An 11,073-nucleotide genomic window follows, 5' to 3' on the forward strand; every position below is an offset into this window, starting at 1 on the left:
GCCAGCACTGTCGGTGACGCGGAGCCGGTTTCCCTCCATTTTTATTTGGCGCCCTCTATTTCTTTCCTACATAACCACCCTCCCCGGCCCGCTCCCGCCATTTCTCTCGTGCCCTCCCGCGAACACCTCCTAGATCCGCCCCCAATGCCACCCAAAAATTTCACCTGCCCAAGGTCTATCGCCGCCGGTGACGCGGAGAAGCCGCCGAAGCAGAGGAATCCCGGTGCACGCAAGGAGAAGCCGGAAGGCATGACCAACGTCGCCTGGGCGGCCGAACTGAAGCACCTGGACGTGGTCACGTCTGACCAGAGGGCGAGGGCCCTGAAGGCCAATGCTAGGAAGGAGGCACAAGATGAGGAGGTGGCAAAGGCGCGGGGCCAAGCAGCGGCGGCGTGGGCGGCCTTACTGCACGTCGTCGTCGGGTGGACTAGCCAAACCACCGGCGCGTCTCCGTCAAGCTATTCGTCGTTGTCCCCGGCTTTCTTCCAAGAAAACTACAACCAGGCGACGCTGAGGTCGAGGTACGCCATCTCGCCTGGGTGCCACGACGGCCGATTCGATCCTAACATCGTCTTCCTAGCGCACTGCCATGCGCACTGCAGGCCCTCCCCTGGATCTCCGGCCTTCGACACTTCGCCGGTGATACAACGTGATCTTCCCCCTTTTGACGTGCGCAATTGTTCGCCGGAATGTTAGGTGAGACGCTCATGCATCAGATGATCATGTCCGGCTGTATGGCGGCATTCCACGGCCCTAGCTTCTTCACCTAGGAACACGCCCGAGTCTCCGCCGAGTCTGGCCTAGATTCACAAGATCTGGAGGCCGACCCGGAAGAGGAAGACAAAGCCTAAGAAGAGGAAGAGGAAGCCAAAGAGGAGGAGGAGGAAGTGGCGCTGACGAAGGGCAATGGGAAGAGGAAGAGGACGCCGAAGTCTGCAACTCCCCTCGAGCCTCGATTCAAGTGGACGGACAAAGAAGACGTGTGCCTCGCCAAAGGGAAGGTCGTGAGCAATTGAGCATGGACCCGATCACCGGCGCTAACCAGAACTCCGAGAACTACTGGGCGAGGAGGAAGGCGGCATTCGATGAGCGCAAGCTTTGCGACCCCTACTTCGTCGGCATCCACATGGATCGCGGTGAGAAGGCCATGGTGACCCACTAGGGCAACGTCTAACACGCGTGCAACAAATTGCATGGGATCCAAGAGGAGATCGGCGCCCGACCAGAGAGCGGCGCCAACTTCAAGCACACGGTGAGCAACATTTCGCCCAAACCTCGCATAGTTTTTTGTTGATTCATTCGCCGAGATTCATCTCTTTGCTGCAGATGATCTGCATGTTCCAGGCCCACCGCGACGACAACAAAGGTGCCGATTTCAAGTTCCTCCATGTTTTCTCGAGGATTGAAATGTGTGAGAAGTGGAGGAAGACTCGCCTGAACCTCGCCAAGAACAAGGACGGTGTGTACAAGCCGGACGCGCCCATCGCCCCGTGTCCGAGGGGAGGGTGGAGCTCAGCAACAAGAAGTCCAAGGTGGCGAAAGCCATGGGACCTCCGGGCGAGCAGCTGCAGGCTTCGATCGACGCGCCCATAGCAGACGTCAGGGCCCACGTCGAGCAGAGGCAGGCGAGAGCCGACGAGAGGTGGAAGTTGCATTTCCAGAATCAGGACGTGAAGATCAAGCTGCTCAAGGCCACTGCCGCAGCAACGAAGAGGAACACATAGCTGTCGTTTCTTCTTGGGGGAACACGGCGAACATGGACAACGCGGTGAAGGTGTGGTACATGGCCCAGCACATCAACATCCTGGCACCATAGCCCAGCCATGATCCCGCGGCGAGTGCCGAGCCCACAGCGATGCCGAGCTCTGTGCATCCCACGGCATCGTCAAGCTCCGGCGCGCGGGTACCCTTCTTCCACGCCGAGCCCGGAGGAGGCAATGCCTAGCCGGACGATGACACCTTCTGTCACGCCGAGCCCGGAGGAGGAAATGCATGTCGCGACGCCGGCTGCAGAAGCGGACTAGAGCGAGGCTACGCCCACCATGATCGTGTAGGCTACCTTTGGTCGTCGTCCGTGTAATTTGATCGCTAAACTGTTGCTCCTATCGGGTAGTGTTTGCCAAATTCATGATGTTTTTTGCCTAGCGGGAATCCGAACTTTCAAAAGAAGTGTCATGTTTGTGATGTGTTGGGGCCGAAGCTGGGGGCGGCTTGGAATTTCGTCCACCCAAGCCAAAATTAGCGTTGGCGTGAACGCCGAAATGCTATCATTGCGCGCTGGAGGGGCAAATGGCTGGAGACGCTCTTAGTATGCGGAACCGGCGAGAGAAGATGAGACCAGCCCTACTAAGAGAGCCGTTGGGCTCCCTAGGTCGAAATCCGGCGCTATTTAGCGTCGGACGGATGTAACATTTAGCCGGAGGAGGCCCATATTCCCAGCGGTGAGTCTAGAGTGGATGTAAAATTTGAACAAATATAGCGAATTCAGATAAAACCAAATCAGAAGAAATAGGTTCAGACATAGAAGAAATTTAGAGATATTTAACATATATAGGCAAGTTTGTACATATATAGGCCGAATTCGTAATATATTTAAATTCGGCCAGAGGGAACATAAACTAAAGCTAAAACACGGCGATCTACATGCCGAAATGGCGGTAAAACGCGGTGTAGTCGTCGTCGCTGGAGTTGCCGGCGTCCTCGGGCGGCGGCGCCTGATGGCTGCTCTGGCCGGCGTCTCCGTACCAACGGCTGGAACCCTGGCCAGGGTCGCCGTGGGGCGGCGTTGGCCGATACAGCTCGCTGTCGCTGCTCTCCTCGAGCTTGATGAGCGGCACGGGTGCGACGGGTGCCATCGGTGCGGTGGGTGTGGCGCGGACGGCGCATCGCCACGCGGCCGCCAGGTCCAGCAGACGCCGCTACTGCTCCGCCTCCTGCCTCTCCCAGTCCTGCCTGGACCAGGCGAGCGCGGCGTCCATCGGGAGGACGTTGTCGGCGGGGACGAGGTCGGTCAGCGACCTCGCGATAGCCTCGGCCACCGCCGCGTCCTCGGCCCGCTTGGCCTCCTCTTAGGCGAGCTGGGACGCGGCGGCGGCTGCTGCGGCAGCCTTCTTGGACGTCTTCCTCTTGCGGCCGCGCGAAGAAGACGATGACCGGTGACCCCCCCCCCCTCCCCTCGCGGATGACGAGGGCGCCGCTGCTGCGCCCTCTGGTCGGCGGTGGAGACGTCGGCTCGTTCTTGACGACCCTCGGCATCACTGGTGGAGGAGCCGACCCGCCAGACCTCGACGCTGACCTCGACGCCGACCCAGACGACAAGGATGATGGCGCCATCCTTCGCGGCGTCCACGAGCTCCCGTGCCGACGCGACACGGTAGGCGCCACCGGCGGCGGCATCACCAGTACGGGGGAGTTGCCGCCCTCGACCGTGCGCGAGCATGTTCTTGAGGGTGCGGCCCGGCCCGCTCCACCGGCGGCGGCAGCGTTGTTTCGTGCGGGGGGAGGGCCATCGTAGGCGGCGAATTCGCGCTCGTACCTTTGCCGGAAGATTTCCGTCTAGGCCTCGTAGTTGTCGGGGACGAACCGCCCCTCCGCGCATTGCTCGTCGCTGAGGGTGACGAGCACCGTGTCGATCTCCGCCTCGAGGGCGGCGCTACCGATTGGCGGCGGCGGGATCGGGACGCCCCCCACGCTCAGGCGCCAGCCTCCGGGCGCCCGGAAGTCCGGCGGTGCGGGGTAGCCCGCCGCGTGCAGTAGCTTCCCCTCCCATTGGTGGAGAGAACGACGGCCGAAGCTGTTGTTCGCCGCGCCATCGCCGAAGTTCGCCATTGTTCGCTCGATGAGATTGGGGAGAGAGGTGGTGAATAGGGAGACGGTGATGCAGCCCGACCTTCGGTCGCCACCGCATCATGTACATCAACGACAAGAACAACACTCAAGGCCGAGGTCACGGAGGCATGGAAGAGAAGGAGGAAGAAGAGCGCCCGAGGTCGCCAATAAGAGACGATACATTAAGCACGACTGCTAGGCTGGATTATCCGCCCCCACTAAGGCTGGACAATCCGCCTCCCCCATGCGCGTCCAAGTCAATTAGAGCCAAGGCCCATGTACAACAAAGACGAATAAAAGTTTGTGTGTGCGTAATAGAGGAGCATATCATCAATGACATGTCCATTCATGTTCACGTAATAGAGGAGCATATCATCAACGACATGTCCATTCATGTTCACAACACCGTTAGCACAACACAAATATATCAAGAAGAATGCATATGCAAGGTCAATGCGTAAGAACTCCGCATGGACATATTCCAAATGCGAAAACACAAAAACTCCAAATTGTGAGACGACCATGTTGTCCATCTCATGTAGAAACTCATTTTCATTATTGCACTCAAGGCATTGGAAAGAGAAATTGTTCAACATCCTTGAAGCAATAAAAGGAGAATTTGGCAAAAACACATTAGGGAGAGTGTCCAAAATACCATTAACATGTGTGCACACAAACCATTGGAAAGAGAAATTGGTCCTCATATTTGTTGCAACACAAAACTCATCCTCCCAAAAGTTCACCAAGAAAAGATTTGCACCACTGTGCGTGCCAACAAACCAAATGAAAGAGAAATTGTTCAACTTGTTTGAGGCAACACCAACGGTAAGAATCACATCATCATGCTTGCAAAAGAACCATAAGAAAGAGAAATTGTTCGGCATGTTCAATGCAAAGCATGGGAAAGGTATTAGAGCCGGGTTCGATCTTGTACTTACTTGTATTATGCTCTCAAGAGCTCTTTTGGTCAACTCGTGCTCAATCGAGGTTGACCTTGTTTTTCTTGTACCTACACACACAATAGCCAAAGCAAAGAACGTATGTGCATGGTATATGAACACATCATCCATCATGATGTTCCATTTCTTTTGCATATCACCATTAGCGTTAAGCAATTTATCATAGTATATGTGGTGAATATGTGGAGTAAACACGGGAACATGCTCAACATGGATATATGCAAAGTCTCCAAAATTTTAGAGAGCTATGGGGGCAATCTCATTCGCAAGCATATTAACATCCTTGCAAACCAAGCATTGGAAAGAACAATTGTTCAACATTTTGGTTGCACTAATAGGAGAATATTGCAAACATCTAGAGCAAAACATGTTCAACTTTGTATCTTGGCATGGCATGGTCAAATTGTCACAAGCATCTACTTCCACATGATCAACAATGGTGGTATCACAAGTATCACAAGGGAAAGTGAAAGAAGCATATGACATAGCAATAGTATCATCCAACTCATGCAAGCACTCACAAAACGTCATGTCCACTAGTGGGATCATGGCATCATCAACACCTATATACATACCTTTGTAGTCCCGCTCATATGAGGTAGGTGTTGTGGAAGTGGTAGGCTCCATGTGGCCTCCATGTTCATCTTCAAGCAACAAGCATGGTGTGATATCATCATCTTCATGCACCATGTACATCTTCTCCATGATCGGCATCTCGTCATCCACAGAACCTAATGAGACATAAGGAAACACGCTAGAGGTAGAAGGTAAGTTGTTAGAATTCAAAATGGTCTCACATGACCTATCAACTACCACTCTCATCTCACTTGGTGTATCACTCATGCTCTCGAAGTGGAGGCACTCATCAAGCTCACATATAGTGGAGTCCCTCATCTCACATATAGTGGAGTCACTCATCTCACATATAGTGGAGTCCCTCATCTCCATGGCAATGGCGTCGTCGATGTCCGAGCAACCTAGCAAAGAGGAAGACAACACAAGAGGAGTAGAGGTTAATTTGTTAGAAATCGAAACATCCTCACTTGACTCATGGGGTGTGTCACTCTTGCTCTCAAGGTGTTTGAAGTTGGATTTGCACTCGGCTTTGTCTTGTGGGGTCATATTGGCTTCTCGGGCATCTAACTCGGCAAAGTATGCTCTCATTTCGGCTTGTTCTTGTGGGGTCATATTGTATATATCTCACTAGGAAGGTGTATATGTATGTGGTGGAAGGAAAGCTACACAAGTATCTCACCTTTCAAGAAAGTATCTGTTGTGGGTATACTTTATGGGTATATCAACAACATGGCCTAGATCCGGCAAGCCGGGTGGCCCACAGATGGTGGTGTGGCATGTGGCCCATCGGGCGGCCTAGTTGTTGTAGATCATGATGGATGAAGTCCAGCCCAGGAGCAGGGAGCCGGATCCTAACCGACCTACGAAGAAGGCCGGATCCGTGAAGGCCCATAAAGTATCCGGATCCAGTACGACATTGATGGAAGGCGGATCCTTGACGTGCACGGCAATGTAATATTCCGTAGTTAGGAAACTTGTATTCCGGCTAGGACTCTCCGTGTAAACCCTAGATCCAGACGCCTTTATAAGTCGGATCCTGGGAGCCCTAGAGGCACAACCACAACTTATTGTAACAATGCGAAAGCGCCCATATAATTCCAGACAAGCAGCAGTAGGCCTTGTCCTTGAGCAGGTGTTCCGAAACTGGGTAAATCACGTACCACCGTCCCGAGGACTCTCCGCCCAATGGCCCCTACTTCTTCTCCCCCTCGTGAGGATCCTTCCTCTGAGGTACCGTCGAATAGGCAACGACATTTGGCGCCCACCATGGGGCCTGCGGCGTCTGGAGGCCGAAACCGGGAGGGTTCTACCTTCGAAGGCATCGGTGACACCATCGCAGTGGGGCGCGTCATGTATGCCGGGAACCTTCCGATCGTCCCCCAGGACGAGTGCTGGATTCCGGCTAGGACAAACCCCGTCAAGCTCTCCATCATCCCGATCGGTGGGATACACATCTTCATCGGTGAAACCATTGATTCTGACGGGAACGCTCTGGTAAGTGACGCTGACGCGACCGCCGCTGAGCAGGACGCAGTCGCGAAGATCCGATCTGAGATGCAGGAACTTCCTAAGGAAGATTCCGCCTTAGATCTGGAAAATTCAAAACCCACCCAATCCGCCCCTGAGCAAGAAACAACGGTGGAAGACCAATGCAGATCCGCCTGGGTCTCCCAGGTGTTAGAGAAGCAAAGGTGCAACTTCGTGCACTTCCTCGCCCATACCGCAGGAACCGCCCCTCCTCAGAACGGAGCTGGTCCCATGCAGGCTGAGGCACCTGGAGACAGTGACGCTCCAGACCAGCAGGAGGCTGTCGGAGATAGCAACGCTCCGGGACAGCAAGAGGATGCCGGAGACAAAGAAGAATCAATCTTGGGCAACCTGAGTCCAACATCTGACGACGCTTCCTCTATGGACACGGAAGAGTACAATCGCGCGCTGAAGGAACTCGGAGATGATGAACAATCTGAAGCGGAATCCGCCCAGCCTAAGGAGGTCCTTGCGACCATAGTTGGACTGGAGAAGGAAGCGGAAGATGAAACCAACCCCTCCGACCCAGGACCGCCCACTCAGGGACTCCGCCTTCGCGGGTACGGCATCGTGCATTGCCGGATCTTGCAGGAGTGCGTACTTCGGAGCACGAGGAATACTTGACCCCGGAGGAGCTTGTGGAGCAAGCAGGCATAGGCGCCATAGCACACACAAAAGTCCTCAACAAGCCTATAACTCCGGACGAAGCCACAGATCCGGAAGCTCTAGAAGCAACAAGGAAGGAGATGTTGGCCACCGCCAGGAAAATTTCCAACACCGCAATGGCGATGTTGGAAGAAAGGCAAGAGGCTCAAGAAGTAATGATGGTTTCCTTAAGAGAGAACGCAAAGCTGTGGACTCCTTGCAGAAGGCCAAAAAACTCCGAGAACATTGGGAATCCATGATGAAAGATGCTCACAAGGAGGCAGACAAGATCCGACGGGATGCCATTGGCCCCCAAAAGATCACCTTTGCAACTCCCACTAATCAGCAGCTGCTCACAACTCCAAAGGAAAACATGAAGAAGGTTGCGGAGCTTTTGACCAAGAAAGATGAGGAAATCGACATCAACAACCTCCGTACACTCGTCGCTTTAGCAATGAAGCAGCAGAGCAAGGCAGACACTTCGCGCAAGTTGGAATCCAACCCGGAATTATGCGTGTCCACTGCGTAGAAGGACGCCTCCGGAGGCCAGTAGCGTGATGACGAATCGCGCACCGGATCCACGGAGCGAAGAAGGAGAGCCAGATCCAAATCCGATCCCCGTACCATCGAAGACACCTCCATCAGATCCAAAGAAGGAAAAGGATCCGATGTACACTGGCCGGAACAAATACCGGAACCCGTCACCTCCGCCCCAGGGGTACCCGCGTCCTCCACCACCTCGTCGCCGTAGTCCAGCCGGAAACACTAGGCCCCATGGGCCTGGTGGAATTAACATCCGCGACAACGTGGCACCTCAGAGGAACAGGAACACGGAGCGCACGCCGGAGCCTGGCCGAAGCCGAAACGAAGTGTAGGATAACGTTGCATAGAAAACAAAAATTTTCCTACCGCGAACACGCAATCCAAGCCAAGATGCAATCTAGAAGATGGTAGCAACGAGGGGGTATCGAGTCTCACCCTTGAAGAGATTCCAAAGCCTACAAGATGAGGCTCTTGTTGCTGCGGTAGACGTTCACTTGCCGCTTGCAAAAGCGCGTAGAAGATCTTGATCACGATCGGTTCCGGCGCCACGAACGGGCAGCACCTCCGTACTCGGTCACACGTTCGGTTGTTGATGAAGACGACGTCCACCTCCCCGTTCCAGCGGGCAGCGGAAGTAGTAGCTCCTCTTGAATCCGACAGCACGACGGCGTGGTGTCGGTGGTGGTGGAGAAATCCGGCGGAGCTTCGCTTAAGCGTGCGGGATGTGGTGGAGGAGAGAGACCGCTAGGGTTTGGGGAGAGAGGGGGTTGGGCGCCGGCCCTCTAAGGGGTGCGGCCAAGGCTGAGGCTAGAAGTGGTCAGCCCCTCTCCTATGCCCCTCTTTATATAGGTGGAAGCACCAAGAGTTCTAGTCCAAGTCTTCGAATAAGACCCCAACACTAAAACCTCCCATATGTGGGAAACCTACTCAAGGAGGGAGTCCTACCCAAGGTGGGACTCCCACCTTTCCTTGAGGTGGGTTGGCCGGCCACCCTAGGGGAGTCCACCTTGGACTCCTCCCCTTTAGGGTTGGCTGGTCATGCAAGGTGGAGTCCCTCCGGGACTCTACTTTCCATGGTGATTTCTTCCGGACTTTTCTAGAACCTTCTAGAACCTGCCATAAATGCACCGGATCATTTCCAAACTTGGAATATGACTTCCTATATATGAATCTTATTCTCCGGACCATTCCGGAACTCCTCGTGATGTCCGGGATCTCATCCGGGACTCCGAACAAATATTCGAACTCCATTCCATATTCAAGTTCTACCATTTCAACATCCAACTTTAAGTGTGTCACCCTACGGTTCGTGAACTATGCGGACATGGTTGAGTACTCACTCCGACCAATAACCAATAGCGGGATCCGGAGATCCATAATGGCTCCCACATATTCAACGATGACTTTAGTGATCGAATGAACCATTCACATACGATACCAATTCCCTTTGTCACGCGATATTTTACTTGTCCGAGGTTTGATCTTCGGTATCACTCTATACCTTGTTCAACCTCGTCTCCAGACAAGTACTCTTTACTCGTACCGTGGTATGTGGTCTCTTATGAACTTATTCATATGCTTGCAAGACATTAGACGACATTCCACCGAGAGGGCCCGGAGTATATCTATCCGTCATCGGGATGGACAAATCCCACTCGTTGATCCATATGCCTCAACTCATACTTTCCGGATACTTAATCCCACCTTTATAACCACCCATTTACGCGAGTGGCGTTTGATGTAATCAAAGTACCTTTCCGGTATAAGTGATTTACATGATCTCATGGTCATAAGGACTAGGTAACTATGTATTGAAAGCTTATAGCAAATAACTTAATGACGAGATCTTATGCTACGCTTAATTGGGTGTGTCCATTACATCATTCATACAATGATATAACCTTGTTATTAATAACATCCAATGTTCATGATTATGAAACTAATCATCCATTAATCAATAAGCTAGTTAAGAGGCATACTAGGGACTCTTTGTTTGTCTACATATCACACATGTACTAATGTTTCGGTTAATACAATTATAGCATGATATATAAACATTTATCATAAACATACAGATATAAATAATAACCACTTTATTATTGCCTCTAGGGCATATCTCCTTCAGTCTCCCACTTGCACTAGAGTCAATAATCTAGTTTACATTTGTAAAGATATAACACCTTGGCTTATGGTGCTTTATCATGTATTGCTCACGGGAGAGGTTTTTAGTCAACGGATCTGACACGCTCAGAAACGTATGTATTTTGTAATTCATTTGCGTCTCAACGCATCACTCATTTCCAAATGAGTCGGCATTAAATATGTTTGGTCTTTTGGTGGAACCTTAATTCCGCGGTCTGAAATATGTCACTAATATTGTCACACACAATATAGCTTCAAAGTTCTGACTCTGTCGGAAATACACCAAGTTCTCAAAGAACCTCTTGACTTAACATCCTTTGTCATTGTCAAAACAATGACATACTCTGCCTTCTTTTGTAGATTCCGTCACAATATTTAGAACTCTTCTAAATCTAGTATAGACAACTTCTAGCTCATTGTGCTACCTTTTAAACAACACTTAATCTAATTTGAGATTGAAATTATATTTTATATGTGACAAAACCAATATCGGTGTAACATCTTACAGCGATTTGTTTGTCATTTCTTCATACAAAAAAATATATATATATATATCCTTAGTTCTTCTAAAGTACTCAAGGATATTCTTACTCGTCGTCCAATGATCATCATATGAATCATTCGGTATATGCTCATAACACTTTATAGCACATGATATCCGATTGTGTACATATTATTCGTGATCTATAATCACTCATGTGTTTTTACTCATTGAGTGTCAGATACACTCAAGTCTTGTTAAAACTTCACATGACAAGAATATTTTCTTAATATTTCTATATTGAACTATTTTCAATATCCATTCTATGTACTTTAACTTAAACTTATTTTGTGTTTCAATCTATCTTCATAG

The sequence above is a fragment of the Lolium rigidum genome, chromosome 6, assembly GCF_022539505.1.
Source record: "Lolium rigidum isolate FL_2022 chromosome 6, APGP_CSIRO_Lrig_0.1, whole genome shotgun sequence".
Lineage (NCBI taxonomy): Eukaryota > Viridiplantae > Streptophyta > Magnoliopsida > Poales > Poaceae > Lolium > Lolium rigidum.